Source organism: Magnolia sinica, chromosome 16, assembly GCF_029962835.1.
Source record: "Magnolia sinica isolate HGM2019 chromosome 16, MsV1, whole genome shotgun sequence".
Classification (NCBI taxonomy): Eukaryota; Viridiplantae; Streptophyta; class Magnoliopsida; order Magnoliales; family Magnoliaceae; genus Magnolia; species Magnolia sinica.
Window position 1 is genome coordinate 40,475,853 of NC_080588.1, and position 21,776 is coordinate 40,497,628.

The following is a 21,776-nucleotide window of genomic DNA, read 5'->3' on the forward strand; positions in this document are numbered from 1 at the left end:
CAAGTTCGAGCTCGGTCTCGAGCTTACCATTAGAGCTTGGCTTGTTTGTTTGCCAAACCTTTCAAGTCGAGCTCGAGGTGAGCTAGTGGATCAAGTCAAGGCGAGCTTACCTCGAGTCGAGGCGAGCTTACCTTGAGTCGATTCGAGTCTACTTCCAACCCGACCCAAACCAACACTCAACCCGACCCAACTCACCCAACCCCCAAATCAAATATTTAATTAATAATATATGTATATATCATATTAGATAAAGCCATAGAGGGTACATTGTTGTTGGTGCTGAGAGAAAGAGAGGATAGCTCGGGCGAGTGCAGGCCTTATGGCTGAGACAAGTCGGGCAGACGCTCAGTCAAGCTCAGAGAGAGAGAGAGAGAGAGAGAGGAGCTTAAGCGCAACGAATTAGGTAAGGAAGGGAAAGGGTAAGAAAGGGCGGGTAGGGTATGGTTTAAGTTTTATTTTTTTTAAAAATATAATAATATATAATATAATATAATATATATTCGATTCGAGCCGAGCTCGAGCTTCGAGTCAAGTCAAGTTTTACTATGTTCGAACTCGGCTTGTTTTTAAAACGAGCTAGGTCATATGAAGCTTGGCTCACCTCAAGTCATCATTTGAGTCGAGTCAAGTCGAGCTAGATCAAGCCAAGCTCAGCAAGCTTTTTTAGCTAGCTTGGCTCGTGTATAGCCCTAATTGGGAGGAATAACCTCTTTTCTTTTTTCTCCTCTTTCCCCTCCTATTTAATCAGTTTTGGGCTTTTTATTTTCTCTTGACAATCATGTGTGGTCCACTAGCAAGCTTGAGGGTTCTAACCATTTAAAAATCCCTTTTGAAGAGTTGTGTGGCTCGCTTTGTGGGCCCATTTACAAGTGAAGGGCCTCTAAGCACTTCTAGTCCCCTTTCCATTGAAATCATGTGCGCCCCAACTTGTGGGCCCACTTTCATTTGAAAGGCCTCATGTCATTTTTAACCCCCCTTATCTTTGTTTTGGAACATGTGTATGGCTGCCTTGTGGGCCCATGGCATCCAAAGTATTGCTGGCGGAGTTTCTCGTTCGTGATGTGCTGTGAATTGGAAGAAATGCTTTGTTATAGAGTTGGGAATGTGCTGTTAATGTGTACATTGGATAAAGTGCGATGGTTGGGAACCCAAAACTAATTGCTGGGGTGGCGATTCGTTTCCGAGATCATGGGAGAATGTGGTGAAATAAATGGGATTGTCTCAGGAAATGCACAAATTATTCCTGTTGAGTTAAAGCATCCGAAAAGAAACAATGGCTAAGTGTTGGATGGCCGACCGATAATACATAGGCTTAGTCGAGTAGAGAAACGCCACCTGATATCTTTAAACATACCCGACTGTGATGAATCATCCAAGATCGGTCATTGAAAAATCACATGCAATGCAAAACGCATCGACTTTATTAATTGAAAAAAAATTATTCTAAGTTCTGTAGACCCATCGACCACATCATGCTGGAAAGGAAACAAAACGATAAACGAACTTGGAAGAGGTTGAGCGGCCTAGATTTTCATCACCTCAAATTCCTCAAGGAGGGCTTGCATTTCAGCTTCATTGTTCTCCTGTGCTGAAGGCCAACTCTCCCCCTTTTCGATGACAAGTGGCAAAAGATGGAGCAGTTGGTCAACACGAAGGCCACTCGAAGAAACTGCATCCTTAGCCGTTCTTTAAGTACGAAAGCTTGTCTTCGATCAAGCTTGGTACAGAGCGATTTGTTCATCTAGGAAGGAGATATCTTTTGGTTCAACCATCTTTGTGGCATAAAAGGTACACTTACTCTTTCAGTTCTTCTCCTAGCCTTGCTCGATAAGAGTGCAACACCTCAGAATGGTTCGATTAAACTGATGTGTCTGAATGCACTGCAAACCGTCGTACCAAGTTAGTTCATGCATCCTGCTCATTGTTACAAACTCCTCCTTGGCTGAGGTATGTTGTTGAAGGTATTCAGAGTTCACTTTGTTAGAAAAGTCAATTCATGGAATATATCTCCCATGATTTACATATGTTTTAACATCTAAATAAGTTTCCCAAGTGTAGCCTCCGACTCGGCTGCAGATGATGCGTCCATTGCAAAGCAATTAACATCAAATAACAATGTGGTTTGAGAGAATTCTCTCAAACCCCATTCAAAAATCTCCTTCAGATAGTAGGGTTGAAAGTCAGGTGGGTTCAACTCGGCCGACCCATGACTGACCCGACATTGGGTTGGGCTCGGGTATAATGTGTCAAGTTTGGTCTCCAGCTTAGGTTATATAAACACCAACCCGATAAAAGTTGGGTCGGGCTTGGGTTGAGGTTGTTGAGGGTCAAATATTGCATATCAGACCCAGTTATTGCCTGGATTTATGAACATAGTACCGTTGAATAGCCCATTTTAATCATGTTTGTGTTGCAAGGTGGAATTGCGAGCTGAGACTGGATCAGGATGCTAAAAGCACGGATTTAATGTTCAGAATGCACCAAGGCAAGGGACGGACTCCAAGGGACGAAGATCGATGGAATTACACATCAGGGATCCACGAAAATTGAGAAACTGAAGCTCAAGCGGCCTGAAAGTCAACCAGAATGCAAGATCACTGGGTTTCCATCATCTGTTTGGCTCGAAACTTTATATATGGCTTGATGACCAAAAACTAACCGTACATGTCAAATTTCAGCCATTGGATCCTCGTGAAAGTGGCAGAACTAATAGATTAGTCCATAAAACCCTGATTTGGGGCCCACCCGCTGTCCAGATACGCTTTAACTTCGGGCCCCACGGCTCAAATGAAATGGGGAACAAGATGGATGGTGTGGATTTCTCATAATCATCATACAGTGTACATACTACACTTTTTGCACTAAACTTGCATGGGAACATAGGAATCCTGCCGCTGTGAACGCGAACAGATAGTCGCGGCTGACATCTAGTGGGCCACTACCTTCGATCACATGGTCAATCCGGACCGTCCAGTCACTCCAGAAGATCGAACCGACCGTACAAAAGGAGTTTCTCCGAACCCATGCACATATATATGCGTAGGTTTCGGTTTAAATGCAGGACGGACGGCTGAATGAAAGCATCCATGGACCACACCGATTTGGATCCAAAAACAGTGATTTCCGGCTGGTTTTTCGAGCAGAACACAGTGGACGAAGTGGATTTCCCAAAACAGAAGTTATGTGAGCCCCACCAAGTCACAGCGAAAGCCTTTCGCAGGCTCTGTTTTAGCGCCGGACGTCGTCCGACTTTCGCCGCGTGTTGTGCGATCATGGCGGTGATCGGACCCGCGATCTGAACCGTCCATCAGCTCTAAAAGGCGGGACTATCCCCATCCATGAAGGCCAAACAGACGGTGAGGACGACTAGCTGTCCCAAAATCCATCCAAACACAAGTCGTTTTGCGTTTTTTCTACGCATACGAACTCAGCTGCGTAAACGGAGGAGAAACCAACTCCGACTCCCGGACGGATGGCAGCACACCTCTCCAGGGCCTGCCTACCTATAATAAAAGGAAAGAAAGAAAGAAGGAAGGGGCCGAGACGTGAGAAAAGAGGGAAGAAACAAGAAGCCAGGGAGCCTTGGCTGCTGCTGAGCCGTGGGAAGCAGCAGGTGGGTTTTCGGCTGCTGGAAAGAAGGAGGGCTGGTTTTTAGTGGGGCAAGGAGCCGTGACTGAAGCCAGTGCTCGGTCTTGGTTTTGTGCTCGGCTGAAGGAAGAGAAACGGAGAAGGAAAGGAAGCTGGAGAGGTTGGCTGCACGTCTTGGGCAGGGGAGAGTTGGAGGCAGCGGAGAGTTGGAGTTTTGGACGGTTGAAGAAAGGCTGGACGTGGAGTGGGTTTTCTCTTTTTCCTTCTTATTCTTTTCTTTCCTTCTTATTTTTTATTTTGTTGTTTTTGTTAGCCCATCATGTGTGGCTAAACCTCTTAGCTAGGGCTAAGAGGTGAAGCTGTAGCGAGATGGGAGAGTCTATTCCATGCAAGTATATTAAATTTCTGAACTTAATTTGATTTAGTTGATTATTAGAAGGAATATTTTTGTTAGTCTTTAATGGTCTGTTGTGACTGAAATTACAATGGGTTTGCAATGGCTTTGAATATTTCTTTCCTCTTTTTATATTTATGAAGTTAGGAAGCCCTGTTGTTCATCATTGTCCCATGGGCATGGTAGGATGACAGTACCCTTCCTGATCTTCATACATTGTTGATTGGTTGGTAATTAGTTTAATCCTGTTGTTTACTTTGTCTCCTGGGCATGGTTAGATGATGGAATCCATTCTAATTCATATACCTTTCATCTCTTGAAACCTATATCAATGGCAGTTCAGTAAATTTTCATAATTTGTGATACTGGCACAGATCTCCCTGATCTCTACAAGTGGATCCTCTGAATCCCTAGTTTCCTTTCTCTGAATTCCTTAAAGTCTTAGATAATTCTTCCACAATTATTTCTTAAAGTCTATTTGGTTTAGATCACATCTTAGTCTAGTTCTAGTTCTACTTGGTTTCAGATAACGTACAGGTATCAGTCCCTGTGGATTCGACCTCGGTCTTACCGAGTTTATTACTACATCACAACCCTATACTTGGGGAGTGAACAAGTTTTTGGCGCCGTTGCCGGGGACTGACGGTTACGTTTTCTGGGATTAATTAGTTTTAGAATTAGGTTAGGATTAGAATTAGGATTTTACTAACTTTAGGTTAAATGTTTTTATTTTATTTTATTTTATTTTTTAGAAACTAACCTATTTTCCTGTTTTGTAGGATCTTGAAATAAGTTCTAAACTGGTAATCCCTTTCTAAATTCCTCTACTTTTTCTATTTTTAGAATTAGGGTTTGAGTTTTGGAAATTTTCTATTTTCTAGTATTTTTCTATTTTTAAGAACTAGTTTATTTTTAGAAACTTTCATCTCTTGTTTTTAGAAACTAGGTTAGTTATTTCTTTTTTTAGAAATTCTTTCTAATTTTAGAAACTAACTCAGCTTCTAGGTTTAAGGAACTTTCCTTTTTAGAAACTAATCTCTTTTGTTTTCTTTTACAGGATATTAACATAGGAACTTCTCATTTGGTACTTTCTTTCTAACTTCTCCTCATCTTACTTTCCGTACTTCTGTAGGATTTTTCTTTCTTCTAGGATTAGACTCAGAGTTAAGGTTCTACCATGGAAGCGTGGGTACATGCATATGCCGAGATGGATAAGAGATATTGGGGAATGCCTGAGGGTTGTGGAATTCAACGTATACCTCAAGATTTTTCTCCATCAAGAACAGACATTGAGAACCGACTAGAACGTTATGTTCCATCGGTTAATAGGGCCGTATATGATCGTAATTATGGAAACGAGGATTATTATCAACCATCATATTCTCCCATGTATGATCAGTATGACTATTACCAGGAAAAATACCAAAATTTGGAAGATGAACCAACTATATGTTATAATGATTATCCTCTTGGATACCCTACCATTGATATCCAACCAGAAACAATCAAAGAGGATTTAGCTCAGCGTAGCCTGGCCTATCTCACGGAAATGAGAAAATCGTTGGAAGCGCTTAATTCGCGCCTTGATAAGATAGAGGAGGCTCGGTTATCTCAACCACAATTCATTCCAAAAATACAATGCGAGAAAAGTGATCCTAACTCGCTTTGGAAGAACTCTGAAATTACAAATGAGGAGTTGGATTCTATCAATGAGCATATGGTTCAATTTCCCGATGAGTTAATCTCAATGACTGTTCAAAGGAATGGTCAAGATGCGTGGGTATCTTTCAAATACAGTGATGATGACACACTTTCCTCACATGACACACAGGATCTCAATGATGACGTAGAGGTTAGTTTTTTCAAACCTCAACCGAACTTAGGTGTAGAATGTGAGGAGAGCGACCCCATCCCAAGTGTGTACTGCACGGAATTAGATGATGATGCTTATTGGGATGACGATCATGAATATACAGCCCAAAGTCCCCTAGAATCAATCTCAAGTTTGGTCCAGGTCAATGATCAAGATGTACATAAAGTGGTCGATCATAATGAGCCACTCCCCTCACCTGACATGTCTGATTTTAAGGTAGAGGATGAGCCCCTTACAATCGACCCTTCTAACTCTTGTGAAACATGTTTGGACCACGCCTCTGAATCGAATGATGATGTGATTCAGGAGAAGGACAAGTTGCTCGCTACGACCCTGGAATTTGAAACCACTCGATTGAGGCCACCATCTGAGCTGTACACATTTGACAATTCAACACCTCGATTAAGTAGTTTCAATGAACAAAGTGATCACATCGATGCTTCCCCTATTGATTTTCAATCTATCTGTGTAGGGCTGGAGCAAGAGATCACACCTCCGTTTACCTTTAAAGACAATGGATTCCTTGGGCAGATCATCACAAGCTTTAATGTGAAAAATGAGTCACCCTCAGCTGAATGTCCCAACTCTTTTGATGATTGTTTGGCACACTTTGCAGATTCAAATGATCCCATGATAAGAGACATAGTGGATGCCTTGCAAGACAACATCTCTGTAGTCATCATTGACCAAGAGAACCCTTACTTTGAAGCCCCTTCTTCCACAGATGCTGAATGTTTACCATTAAGGGAGGAGGAGCTAAAAATTGAACCAAAGTCTGATACTTCGGAATGTGTTGAGACTACATTACTTCTTGTGAAGTTTTCTAAACTTTATCTACCTGTAGTTTCTGATTCACTATGGGATACTAACGTTAAAACTTCTTCTGTCACAGGTGAATCGTATATACTATGGATACCTCAAGCACTTCAACGGAAAATTTCTTATGAGGTACATAAGTTTCTATGGAAGGTCATGCTCCAAGGCGTCCAAGCCTATTGCAAAAAGGGCTTTTGGATGATCCTGTTGAGGAACTTACTGAGAAACTTATCAAGATACTGGCCGAAAGAGGAACCTTGCGGCTTGACTCAGTAGTTTTTCCTTGCTTTCTTAGGACTAGGGTAGTTGCTTTATTTGTCTGGCTGAAGACGGTAAACTTAGCGCTCCTGGAAGGCAACTCAGCTCTTTATTTCATTTCGTTAGTTAGTTCAATGTTTGTGGGTAACATTACTGCAAACCCTCACGAGACTACAACTCGTCCACTAGGGGCAACCTAGGGGTTTAAAGGCTTGTTGCATATGCTAAATGCAATCGAGAGCACCTGCGAAAGTGGTATAGGTAGGATTTTGTCTTTACTTTTGTTGGTTTCTCTCTTGTACTGACCCCCTTTTACGTCAATAGCTATGGAAAGCCTCTTGATTCTTTCAGGTATTATCTTCCCATCACTTCTCATTTACTTATTTTGTCCCATGTGCATTGCATGTTATTTCTTTTACATTGAGGACAATGTAGATTTTTGGTTGGGGGTGGGAGATTAGGTTTCCTAATCAGTATTTTTTTGGTCTTAAGCAAAAGTTGTGAAAATTTTTAATTTTTCAGGCTTTCTGATGAATTCGAAGTGATTTTGAATTTCTAATGAATTCGAAGTGATTTTGACGGCCATCTAGGGCACTTAGAATTTCAAGATGCGTGATGTTGGTACTTTATGACTCTTGGATTCAGTTATCTATTGAATTTCACAGCTAAGTTTGAATTGTTAATCCATTATTAAAAGTTTTAAACATTGAGTGAATCATAATTTTACATGTCACATCTCGCTTACACATTAAGGATTCATTCGATATTGAAGGATTAATTAGGTGATCACGAAGCTTGAAAGGAACCAACTTGAGAAATTGAAAAGATTGGGCGAATGGTTTTCACCATAGGTTTGCTCCCTACAGGTGAAGGTTTGATTCCCCAAGGTTGACATTCATAAACTTTTTGGCGACCGGTCTTTACCATAGGTTTGCTCCCTATAGGTGTAGATTCGATTCTCCTCCTTGGATTTTCTTAAAAAAAAAATAATAATAAAAATAACATAATGTGAAAATCATCAAAAGCTGGAAGAATGAATCAAGTTTTGGTTTAGATGTTGGTTATCATAAATTCTATTGTGGTTACCAATGATATCCTGAAATAGAGAAGTGAATTTTAATAGTGTTAAGCTAAGATTACACTATACACTCATGGAACTCAATATTTAGAATCGTTTTAATTAATGGATTAATATTTGAACTTGATTTCAGGATAAAGTAATGCCAACATTCATGAATCTGAGAATTCTCATATCTGGACTATTCTGCAAAAATCACTCGAGTTTATGGAAATTGTTCTGTAATTCTCAACTTACTTTTCGCATATTTTGCTCGGGACTAGCAAAATGCTGGTTGGGGGTTGTGTTGAGGGTCAAATATTGCATATCAGACCCAGTTATTGCCTGGATTTATGAACATAGTACCGTTGAATAGCCCATTTTAATCATGTTTGTGTTGCAAGGTGGAATTGCGAGCTGAGACTGGATCAGGATGCTAAAAGCACGGATTTAACGTTCAGAATGCACCAAGGCAAGGGACGGACTCCAAGGGACGAAGATCGATGGAATTACACATCAGGGATCCACGAAAATTGAGAAACTGAAGCTCAAGCGGCCTGAAAGTCAACCAGAATGCAAGATCACTGGGTTTCCATCATCTGTTTGGCTCGAAACTTTATATATGGCTTGATGACCAAAAACTAACCGTACACGTCAAATTTCAGCCATTGGATCCTCGTGAAAGTGGCAGAACTAATAGATTAGTCCATAAAACCCTGATTTGGGGCCCACCCGCTGTCCAGATACGCTTTAACTTCGGGCCCCACGGCTCAAATGAAATGGGGAACAAGATGGATGGTGTGGATTTCTCATAATCATCATACAGTGTACATACTACACTTTTTGCACTAAACTTGCATGGGAACATAGGAATCCTGCCGCTGTGAACGCGAACAGATAGTCGCGGCTGACATCTAGTGGGCCACTACCTTCGATCACATGGTCAATCCGGACCGTCCAGTCACTCCAGAAGATCGAACCGACCGTACAAAAGGAGTTTCTCCGAACCCATGCACATATATATGCGTAGGTTTCGGTTTAAATGCAGGACGGACGGCTGAATGAAAGCATCCATGGACCACACCGATTTGGATCCAAAAACAGTGATTTCCGGCTGGTTTTTCGAGCAGAACACAGTGGACGAAGTGGATTTCCCAAAACAGAAGTTATGTGAGCCCCACCAAGTCACAGCGAAAGCCTTTCGCAGGCTCTGTTTTAGCGCCGGACGTCGTCCGACTTTCGCCGCGTGTTGTGCGATCATGGCGGTGATCGGACCCGCGATCTGAACCGTCCATAAGCTTTAAAAGGCAGGACTATCCCCATCCATGAAGGCCAAACAGACGGTGAGGACGACCAGCTATCCCAAAATCCATCCAAACACAAGTCGTTTTGCGTTTTTTCTACGCATACGAACTCAGCTGCGTAAACGGAGGAGAAACCAACTCCGACTCCCGGACGGATGGCAGCACACCTCTCCAGGGCCTGCCTACCTATAATAAAAGGAAAGAAAGAAAGAAGGAAGGGGCCGAGACGTGAGAAAAGAGGGAAGAAACAAGAAGCCAGGGAGCCTTGGCTGCTGCTGAGCCGTGGGAAGCAGCAGGTGGGTTTTCGGCTGCTGGAAAGAAGGAGGGCTGGTTTTTAGTGGGGCAAGGAGCCGTGACTGAAGCCAGTGCTCGGTCTTGGTTTTGTGCTCGGCTGAAGGAAGAGAAACGGAGAAGGAAAGGAAGCTGGAGAGGTTGGCTGCACGTCTTGGGCAGGGGAGAGTTGGAGGCAGCGGAGAGTTGGAGTTTTGGACGGTTGAAGAAAGGCTGGACGTGGAGTGGGTTTTCTCTTTTTCCTTCTTATTCTTTTCTTTCCTTCTTATTTTTTATTTTGTTGTTTTTGTTAGCCCAGTCATGTGTGGCTAAACCTCTTAGCTAGGGCTAAGAGGTGAAGCCTGTAGCGAGATGGGAGAGTCTATTCCATGCAAGTAGATTAAATTTCTGAACTTAATTTGATTTAGTTGATTATTAGAAGGAATATTTTTGTTAGTCTTTAATGGTCTGTTGTGACTGAAATTACAATGGGTTTGCAATGGCTTTGAATATTTCTTTCCTCTTTTTATATTTATGAAGTTAGGAAGCCCTGTTGTTCATCATTGTCCCATGGGCATGGTAGGATGACAGTACCCTTCCTGATCTTCATACATTGTTGATTGGTTGGTAATTAGTTTAATCCTGTTGTTTACTTTGTCTCCTGGGCATGGTTAGATGATGGAATCCATTCTAATTCATATACCTTTCATCTCTTGAAACCTATATCAATGGCAGTTCAGTAAATTTTCATAATTTGTGATACTGGCACAGATCTCCCTGATCTCTACAAGTGGATCCTCTGAATCCCTAGTTTCCTTTCTCTGAATTCCTTAAAGTCTTAGATAATTCTTCCACAATTATTTCTTAAAGTCTATTTGGTTTAGATCACATCTTAGTCTAGTTCTAGTTCTACTTGGTTTCAGATAACGTACAGGTATCAGTCCCTGTGGATTCGACCTCGGTCTTACCGAGTTTATTACTACATCACAACCCTATACTTGGGGAGTGAACAGAGGTCTTGGGTTGCTCGACCCAAACCCGAACCCAATGGATATATAGGTTATAAATTATAATTAAGTGTGGATCATTTGTGTTGAAGCCGTAGGAAATTTTAATGCCATTGGGTCTCATTGGTCCATGCCATTTTCGATCACTCAAGCTAAAAAGATATGCCGGATTTCTCTCTCCTAAATATATATTTTAGCTTGTTTGTTTAGAAAAAAATGAAGTTCTTTATGATAAATAACTACATATATAATAAATAAATCATAGGTACAAAAAAAAGACATGCATTGAAATATAATAGACTAATGTAACAACGAAAATATTAGCATGTATCAACCCGACCAACCTAACTAACCTGACCGAGCCCGCTTGGGTTGGGCTTGGGTTGAGATTCCCAACTCGAGGTTGGGTTAGGTTCGGGTTGAGGATAGGAACCTTGGGTTGGGCTAGGGTTGAGCACCAACTCGACCCAACCTGCCTGACTTTCAACCCTATCAAATAGTACTCTGCACCAACAATGAGAGAGGAAGGGTTGGAAGCCAAGGGAGAAGTAAAGAGGAATCGTAAAGAAAAGTGTAATATGAACTCAAGTTAAGGTCATATGTTGTTTAAATAGGCAGTCTAGGCACTCATGATTTAGAATGATCATGGCGACACAATCATTACATATTCCGAGTAACCAGGAACACGAAGCAGTTAAGGCTATAAATTTGGAGCTAGCCCACGTCGCACTGATTTTATAGGGAGAGTCAATAGTTAGTTGTAAATGGAAAAAGTAGAAATAAGTTAAAAAGAGACAACAAGGTACAAAAATGGCTCAACGGCCATTTGTATTAATGATAAAGTCCATTACAAATTAAAGTTCAAAAGATGCAAAGCGCTCATCGACCCCTGTACAGCTTCCAATTAGCTTTTCGCGGCTTGTAAGGTAGCCTTCCATTTAGTAGCCGATTAAGATAGTCGACTGATAACGGTTGTCTGGGACCATACAACATCGGCCAATTGGTCGACCCTCCCCTTACGTTGAATGTGTTCAGCATGCTTCGCTGCAAACTCCTGCTTCAGAGTATGCAGCTTCGCCTACAGAGCCATGATCCTGACCTCTAAGTTCTCTAGCTCGATGCTAGAAGCCCTTAATTCAATAGTCCCAGCCGTGAGATCCTGGGCGATGTTAGTCCTAGATGCCCTTTGGGAATCGGCTGCGGAATCCTCCTCCTTAAGCTGGTTGATGATGGCGCAAACATGATAATGTGTCTTAATTAGTCATAGAAACTCTTGAAGATCTGGTACTTTACCCACCAAGGAGGGATCTGACCAGGAATAGATGCGATATGACTCGAGCAATTGATTGAGTTTGTTTACCGACTTGACATCAAGGGATCCCAATAGTCCCATATGCAGTAGCCTCGAAGCTTGGCCTTGATATCCTGCAGGTTGCCTGAAAGAGAGGGAGACTCGACCACAACTATATCTCCTGCAAGGGCTTTCTCGAATGAAGAAATGACGTCTTTGTAAGAGAGACCCTCACTGATAAAAGTGGGAGAATCATCTACTTGCACGGGTTCCGAAGCAGATGATGGATGATAGCTGGGCTTTACAACCTCGACCGCTGCTGTCTCTTCGGTCATAACCACAACTTCTTCTAGGGAAGGGACTCCCTCAATCATTAGAAGTGCTAGTGCTACAGCAGGGAGCATCAGCTGGACAAACGGTTTCTCAGCTGATCGGTGGGAGAGAGGTGCCTCAACTGCACTTTAATCGACCAGAGCAGAAGGATTGGGAGGGATCTGGATCATGTAGTCTGAGTTAGAAGGGATAATACTGACTTCAGGAGGGCTATGGGAAGGAAGGCCCTCAACATTGACTGTTATCTTCGAATCAATGGTCTGAATCTCAGTGACCACGAGAGCTTCGACCACGGATGATGGTTGTTGTTGTGGTTGTGCCATGACAATCTATTTGTTTATGGTCATGAGCTCCCGAGTGACTACAAAAGGAACAAGAGTTAGCTGGCATAAAAATAGGGAGTTCAAAACATTTATATACATGTATAAGCAAGCAATCTTCACCTAAGTTAGATTGGACGACGTAGATGATGGGCTGATTACTAACGGCTTGAGGCTTTCTTATTTTTTTCATTAGTGGTCGAGTCAAAGTAGGAATGGTGGCGGATTAAGACGGTAAGGAGTAATATACTTCCCATCGAAGGGAAGATCGTGATCATTCAATATCTCTCTATCTCGCCACCATATATTCCAGCATTTATTATAATGAGCCTCCTGGTGATGTTTGCCTTCCTAGATCTCTTTTGAGTAATTAATATAGAGAGACCCAGCCAGTACTTAGTTTTGAAATATGTTTCAAAAGAAGAGATGACCTCGGTCGAAGAAGTACCTAATGGTCGTCGAGGCCCTGAGGATGCCAGTAACAATTGATCCTCGATTATTGTTGAGGGTTTGACAGGACCGACATGTTAAAGGGTTAGGATTGGCGCCTTAGGAGGGGGACTGAGCGGGGCTCCCAGGTCCAAAATCCTCCTTGGTGTCGCTGGAGGCTGTGGAGCTGGCACGAAGCAGGAGCAACAGAAGTTTCCGTCATGACCTCTTGGCTTGCTAGAGCAGCAGCCTCAGTCATTGGGGTTTGGAAGGAGATGAAGTGGTCAATCTTTTCTTCATCTCACTTACTTTCTTGGCCGGTGTAATGACGGCCGAGGGGCCCTTTGTTCTTTTCTTTTCCTTCTTCTTGAGTTGTGAAGAGATGGAGCGGATGGTATCTTTGGGGTGCTTTTGCCTCAGCAACCTGTAATAATGATTCTCTCACCACTCGAGAAAGCTTTCAATTGCCTGTGGTAAGTTGGGATAGATGGGAAGTTCGAGAGTATTCATGACCTTGCGATAGGAGGGATGGATAAAGAGCTACATCGATCACCACTCTATGGCTGAAGGGTGGTTGGTTGCAAGTCTTGTGAGTGAGAGGGCAGGGGAAGCACTGGATTGGGCCGAGTTGCTGAGCAAGCAACTGGGGGGTAATAATGCTTGACCCCTACTTTAACATTCTTGCCTTGCTCGACCGACCCTCCATTTGGAAGATCTCGGACGATGAGATAGCTGCCCCATGCCTGATGCGACCGAGTCACAGTCTCCCCATCTTTTCATGTAAAGTGGCCAGTGAGCCAGCCCGGGCCGTATTCTCCTTTAAAGAAAGGCATGAAAGTCTTATTCTTATTTGTTTTATCCAAAAAAAATGCACTCAGATATACTTCAATGAAAGATTCTCCTGAAGGCAGTGGAGGATCCGTTCACCATATGAAGTGTAGGTCTTGGTATCGTGCATAGAATGTTGTACCAGGGAAGGGTGGAAGTATGCATAGAACCACATTTGCAAGAGCCACAATGGTCCTCTTGCGGAGTACAAACCCTTGTGGGTGATTTTGTATATCCCCCTGTACAAGTGGCCAAGCACAAAGGGTGCTAGGGCATGTGTGTAGCCTTGAGCGAGGCTCTCAGACAAAGCAACATACTCTGTGGTGATTTGCTGAGCATTCACACATAGTAGGTGGTGGCAGATCCAGAGAAGGAAGAAGGTGGTGTGCTCCTCTCATCGATTGGGCCATCGACCTTGCGATAGACCTTCATGAAGTTAGCGTAAGCTTTGACAGTCATTTTAGGGAAATCCTTGCCTCGCCTGGATGAGAAACCTGGATAAACTGCTGCGCTGAAGTGTAATAGTTGGGTTAGAGCCGAGATATCTAGCACGATCGGGCTCATTGAACCATAGGCCAAGAAGAAAGTGTTTGTCGATGTGCTCTAAAAGGACGAAGTAGCCAAAAGATGAGTTGGGTTCGCTGGATATTCTTTGATAGGGAGTTTGAAGCATTCGTAAATGCTTGATCCTCTCCAAGTCTCCTTATGCTGAGAAGACACACGATCGAACCAGGACTCCCATTCTGGGAGCAGCTTCGGCCACATCCTGGGACTCTTCAGGGCGTTTGCAGCATTGATTATAGATTCAGATTGGATCAGTAGAGTTTCCCTAAGGCAAATAGGGAATAATGGATCCATTGCTTGAACCTTTCTCGCCTCTGTTGTAGGAGAGAATGCTGGACCTAGACATAAGTATTCTCTTAGTGGTAATTCAAAGACTGTTTTCGCAATGCACTTGTTGGCAAGGGTGTCCATCATGACCATTAGATCGGTCTGATCAAAGGAAGGAGTAGATGAAGAAGTGGCAACCATCATTGAAGATCAAAGGAAGGGAATTGGATTTTCAAGAGGAAGTTTTAGAGCAGGAAGATGAAGTGAGAGCGCAAGAATGAAATTCAAAATGATGCTTATATCGTTCGAATGAATGAAGCATTTATTAGGGAATCAATAATATTTTGTTAAAATCATATGGGTACATGTGTCAGCACGGGGTTCCTTCTTTGCCTCGATAAAATGCAACCGTCTCTGACGTATCGCAATGAGTTGGCCGAAGGTGGTTGGTCTCCTAGAGAACGTGTACGTAATTAATGTGCTATTGTTGAGTGTCAAATATTGCATATTTCCCCTATTTATATCTTGGTTTTATGAATATAATAATGCTTAATGAGTATATTTTATACATGTTTGTATTGTGAGATGAGTTTAAGAGCTTGGATTGAAAAGAATGTTAAAAGCATAAATTTGATGCTCAAGAATCACCAAGGCAAGGGATGGATCTTAGGATACCAAGATTGAAGATTTCAAGACCCCAAGATTCAAGAAAACCAAGTGGAGAAGGAAGAAAGTCGAAAGTGCAAAGTGCAGAAATTCACAGAATCTGAACTTCATTGTCTATGTCATCGACCACCGGTCGATGACATTGAAGTTAGTGTTCGATAAAATCGAACACGGGTCAATGACATCGAAGAATTACATGAAAATTGAGTTTTGTTGCCGGACAAATTGGATGCAGTTCTTGATAACATCGAAGCCCTATTTGATTGCTCGAAGATCTGCTTTATGACATCGAAGGAAGTTCGATGACATTGAGATTTTTACAGATTTTTGGAGAAACTCACTGGAACACTCTGGACATATTCTCGATTACTCGAACACTCCTCGATGACATTGAAGGCAGTTTAATGATATCGAAGAGTTACGTAGTGCGAAAGGCGTTATGCAGTGTGAAAATGCACGACTTTCGGATTTAAGTTATGCTCGATGACATCAAAGGCTGTTCAATGACATCGAACGTTGTTCGATGACATTGAAGGCATTACGCAGAGTACATAAATTTAAGGCAGTTTTCAACGACAGCTGGACAAAACCTATAAATATGGGTTCATTGAGGAGTTCTAGAGGGGAATTAGGTTTTAACAAGTAGAACCAAAGGATTGAGCAGCCTTCCAAGAGTTTTTCTTCCTTCTTTATTTATTGTTAAAGCTTTCTTTAGGAGATTTAGATCCAATCATGTCATGGTTGGATAAACCTCTTAGCTAGGGCTAAGAGGTGAAGCTTGTAGCGTGTTGGGATGATTTTCTTACTTTGATTCTTGTTCTTGTTGAACCTCATTGATTTCTAGTTTGATTTTAAGGAATATTTATAGTTTTCTATGATTTATTGTGACTCAAATTACAATAGATGCTATGATAGCTTTGAATATCTTCTTTTCCTGTTTTGAGATTGTGAGATTGGTAAAACTCGTGATTCACCATCGTCTCCTGGGCATGGTGGATGCATGAATTCCCTTTAAATCATCACAATACTTCTTCATTGAGGACTATGTCAATGAAAAGTTCAGATATTTGATTTAATTACTTTATGTTCCAATTGGATAGGATAGGACTCCAATTCCAATTGTGTGTCTTGAATCAAGTAAGGTAGCATCCTCATAGCTACAAGTGGATCCTTGGCATCCTAGTTCCCACCTTTCAATTGATAGTTTTAATCAACATCATTCACAATTACTTTCTTTTATTCTAGATTTAGGTTTAGATCTTCTTCTAGTTCTAGTTCTAATTAATTTCAGAATATGTACAAGTTTAGTCCCTGTGGACTCGACCTCAGTCTCATCGAGTTATTACTACATCGCGACCCTACACTTGGGGTTGTGAGAAAGTTTTTGGCGTTGTTGCCGGGGACTACGACTACTGTTTTTTTTGAATTAATTGGTATTAGAATTAGGTTAAGATTAGGGTTTATTTTTTTGCTATGCTTTTAGATTAGGATTTTTTCTGAAATTGGTTTTAGAAACTAATATTATTTTTTGTTTTGTAGGATCCTAACATAGCAACTCTTATCCGATAATTTTGTTCCAAGCCTCTCTCTTATCTTTTCTACATCTCTTATTTGTTTTAGTTTTTCTAGTTTTCTTTTTAGGTTTAGTTGTTTAGTTACTTGAGGGCTGAGAGTGTTTCATGCCCAAGTGGGTTCGTGAAGATACAGTGCGACTTAAATTATTTCCCTTCTGATTGAAGGAGAAAGCAAAGATGTGGATGCACTCCTTAAAGCCACGATCTATCGGCATATGGGCCGAGTTGACTTGAGAATTTCTCAAAAAAAAATTTGCGTTTCATAAAACTAACACTTTAAGGAAGGCAATCATGAACTTCGCCCAGAAAGAGGAAGAGACCTTCTTCCAATGCTGGTAAAGGTTCAAGGATCTCATAAATTCTTGTCCACACTATGGCTACGAAATATGTTGAACAATAAGCTTTAAAAAAAATAACGGATTAACTTCACCAATGCGCCAGTTCGTAGAGATGATGTGTAACAGTGAATTCATGAACAAGGAGGTCAATGATGTATGAGATTACCTTGATTAATTGGCAGAAAATGCGCAATCATGGGACACCTCCCCAAGACCTACCACTTTTAAGCCTACTCAATCGAAGGAAAGGGGAGGAATTTATGTTTTAAAAGAGGAAGATGACATGAGTACAAGGGTGGCTAATCTCATAAGGAAAGTCGAGGCCATGTAACTTATGAAGGCAGAACCTATCAAGCCTGATAAGGTTGCGAAGTTGTTTGTGGTATTTGTGCATGCAACATACATACAACTGAAAATTGTCCAACAATTCTTGCTTTTCAAGAAATATTGAATGAGTAATCGAATGTCGTGAACAACTACCAAAGACCTTTCAGAGGACCCATCTCAAATACATACAATTCCAACTGGAGGAACTATCCAAATTCTGTTGGAGGAATGGACAAACGACTAACCCACAAGTGGCCCTTATTTAATTTTTAAATCAAAAGAGGCCCCAAGAAGATACAATTCAAAAATTCATGCAAAACCAACAGCTATTCAACCAGAATATGGTACAAGCATTCTAGATCTCAAAACAATAATGTGAATGTTTGCATCGTCAATTCAAAGGATTGAGTTGCACTTAGCGATTGGAGAGAAAGGGATTTTTTCAGCCCAACCTCTCCCCAATCCGAAGTCACAATGTGAAATCAGTGACCCAGGCTCTTCCAATCAACATGTGGAACAAGCTAAGTCTATTACCACTTTTAGAAGTGGAAAGATTATTGACAAAATCATTCCAGCGAGGCTGAAAAACCTAAGGACCCAGAAGAAGATGAGAAAGATAGACCTAGCACTGCTTCACAAGAGGAAGAACGTGAAAAAGTGTGTAAGCCGATTGCGCTATTCCCTCAGCGATTGATTGCACCAAACCTCTAATTCTCAGGATATTCTAGAGATGCTTAAGAAAGTGAAGGTTAACATCCCTCTACTGGATGCCATTAAATAAATCCCTTCATATGCCAAATTTCTGAAAGATCTATGCACTACCAAAAGACGGTAAAACATACAAAATAAAATCCTTTTGACAGAAAAAGTGAGTGCCATCTTCAAGCAAGATGTGCCACAAAAATACAAGGATCCTAGTAGCCCAACCATCACTTGTGTAATTGGGAACCATTAGATTAAGCACGCACTTTGTTGAGGGTCAAATATTACATATTAGACCCCAATGATTACTTGGTTTTATGCACATGATAATGCTTAATGATCTATTTTAATCATGTTTGTGTTGCAAGGTGAATTCAAGAGTTTGGATTGAAAAGGATGCTAAAAGCAAGGATTTAATGCTCAAGAATCGCTAAAGCCAGTGGACAAATCAACCATCAATTTTGGGCCACCTGATCTCTGGATTTACTTCAAATTTGGGCTCAACCCCTTAAAATCGTTGGAAGAACGAGTGACTGGTGCAAATTTTGCATACATCACCATGGACACCACACTTGGAGGTGTGCGAGTGCATAAAAGATACACACCCCCACCTCACGGGATTGGAAATCCGGTCAAGGGTCATTTGACCCGACCGAATCTGAAAGGGAGACGTCTCCCGCATTCACAGAAGCCGCGAGCACCATCCGCTCGGGCGAGAGGTGGGCCACCATTATCATCCGTGGGGAAAATCCGGACCATCTATCATGTTTAGAGGGTGATTTGAACCCCACCCTAGTCAGGTTCACATGTCGACAACAGCCCGCACGTGTGCAGATTGGTTTACAATCCGGACAGCATCGAGACCCTATTTTCGCGGCTGTGAATTCAAACCAAAGGAGATTCGAGGATTCGGTGGGGCTCACCACCGAAGGAGAGGGACGAATCAGAACCATCCATCAGATACCAAGGGCCCATTGAATCGAACCTTTTAAGGAATCTTGTCTGAAGATGGCAGCGCAATCGTTACTTTGATAAATAGATCCAATGATTAACAAATTGCGTGAGGTGGAGTCCAAACCCCTTGCAACCAAGAACAGAGATCTGGACCTTCCATTAGGTGGCCGCACATGGTGATTAGAAAATCTGACCACAGCCAGGCTGAAAGAAAGGAGTCCCAAACGATCGGCAAGTCACGTAGATCCCTGTGTTCGGTTTCAGCACGACCAGAAGTGTGAAATAGGGTCGGTTTTCCAACCCTAGCCAACCTACGGACAACCTATATAAAAGGGTGAGCAGGGGAGAATAAAAAAAGGAGGAGAAGAGGAGGAACATGAGCAAGAGGAGAGAGGAAGGATCGACCGACTCCATCTAGAGTTTTTTCTTCCCTTTTTTCTAAACTGTTTTTGTTATGTTTTTAGAGATTCTAGTTCAATCATGTCTATGATTAGCTAAACCTCTTAGCTAGGGCTGAGAGGTGAAGATTGTGGCATGATGGGTTTTTTCGTATTGCTTTGATTCATGTTATTGAGCTCTCTTTGATTTAGTTTGATTATGAGGAATACTTACAATTTTTAATGGTTTGTTGTGACTTAAATTACAATGGATCTGCGATAGCTTTGAGTATATTCTTTTTATAATTGAGATTGTGATTTTAGGAAATCCTATTGTTCACCATCGTCCCATGGGCATGGTTAGATGATGGAATCCTCCCTAACTATCACAATTCTCCTAGATTTGTTGTGTATTGGTAAATTCTATTATTTGCTTTGTCTCATGGGCATGGTTTTGTGATGGAATCACTTCTAGTTCTAATACCTTTCACCCATTGAGAACTAGATCAAAGAAAGTTCAGATTTGATTTTTAATGAGATATCTTCCAATTGGATGAAGATGGGACTCTGATTCTAGTTGTGTTTATGAATCAAGCATAGATCTCCCTGATCTCTACAAGTGGATCCTTGGAAACCCTAGTTTCCCACCTTTGAATTTCACAATTTTTTCATTAAGTTTTTTGCCATTATTCTCTCACATTTTCTAGATTAGGTTTTCATCTTCTTCTAGTTCTAGTTCTGGTTGCTCTTAGAAGACAGACGAGATTAGTCCCTGTAGATTTGACCTCAGTCTTACCGAGATTATTACTACACGCGACCCTACACTTGGGGTTGTGAACAAGTTTTTAGCGCCGTTGCAGGGCACTAACGGTTGCGTTTTTCTAAGACTAGCTATTTTTGCAATTAGTTTAAGATTAAGTTTTTATACTTTTTAATTTTAGGATTAGGTTTTTCTATTTGATTTTAGAAAGTAACCTAACTTTCTTGTTTTGTAGGATCCTGATATAGACTTTCTAAATTGGTAATCTCTTTCTAATTTTTTTATTTTCTGTTAGGGTTTGTTTTCTATTTTTAGAAACTTTCTAATTCTAGGATTTAGAAACTTGCTATTTTCTATTTTTAGAAACTGACTACTTTTATTTTGTTTTGCAGGATTTTTTTAGGAACGTCTAATTTGGTAACTTCTTTCTAATTCCCTTTCTCTTTCTATTTTTAGATTTCTATTTCCTTTCTCTTTTTAGGTTTAGGTTAGAATATGAATTTGAGGGCTGAGAGTGTTTCATGCCCAAGTGGATCTGTGATAGCACTTGACGCCTTTTAAGTGAAGGAGGATTGGTTGAGGGGTTATCCATCCTTTGCAGGATTAGACACCACTCGAGATCCTAAGAGGTAATTGAAGTGATGACTGCAAATCAACTGGTAAATCAACAACTTTAACCTAGGGCTGATGAAGTCCAGGATGAGAATGAGGTGCATCAAGCACCCCCGCCTCGTACTTTACGAGATTATTTACAACCGGCGGGGGTGAGCACGCCCTCATGCATGGTTTTTTTAGAAAATACAGGACATATGGATATCAAGCCAGAGGTAATCCAACTCCTTCCAAAATTCCATGGGCTTGAATCTGAAAATCCATATCTATACTTGAAAGAGTTTGATGAAATCATAGCCACTCTATATTTTCCTAACGTGTCCGATGACACGGTCAGGCTGAAACTCTTTACTTTTTCTTTGAAAGAGAAAGCTAAAACGTGGTTGCATTCACTACGTCCTCGATCTATTGGTAGATGGAATGACATGACAAGGGAGTTCATAAAGAAAATTTTCCCATACCATAAGACGAACACCCTTAGAAAGTTGATCATGAACTTCACCCAAAAGGAAGATGAAACATTCTTCCAATGTTGGGAGCGGTTTAAGGATCTTGTCAGTTCATGCCCACAACATGGTTTTGAAACGTGGTGCATCACGAACTTTTTCTATGATGGACTGACATCTCCCATGCGCCAATTAGTCAAGACAATGTGTAATGGAGAATTTATGAATAAAAGTGTCGATGATGTGTGAAACTATTTTGATAAGCTTGCTGAAAACACAGAATCATGGGAAATATCTCCAAAATCAAGCACCATGTCTAGGCTGACTTAATCCAAAGAGGGGTGGAATGTATCTCCTGAAAGAGGACGGTGATATTAATACTAAAGTGCTTAATCTCACCAGAAAACTTGAGGCCATGGAA

General features: G+C 41.4%; 1 non-coding gene across 1 annotated transcript; it reads right to left on the minus strand.

Moving 5' to 3' along the window:
* Nucleotides 1-21,382: 21,382 nt before the first annotated feature.
* Nucleotides 21,383-21,489, minus strand: LOC131229954 (small nucleolar RNA R71). Its single transcript, XR_009163687.1, has one exon. It is a non-coding gene; the product is annotated as a small nucleolar RNA R71 (small nucleolar RNA).
* Nucleotides 21,490-21,776: the final 287 nt, after the last annotated feature.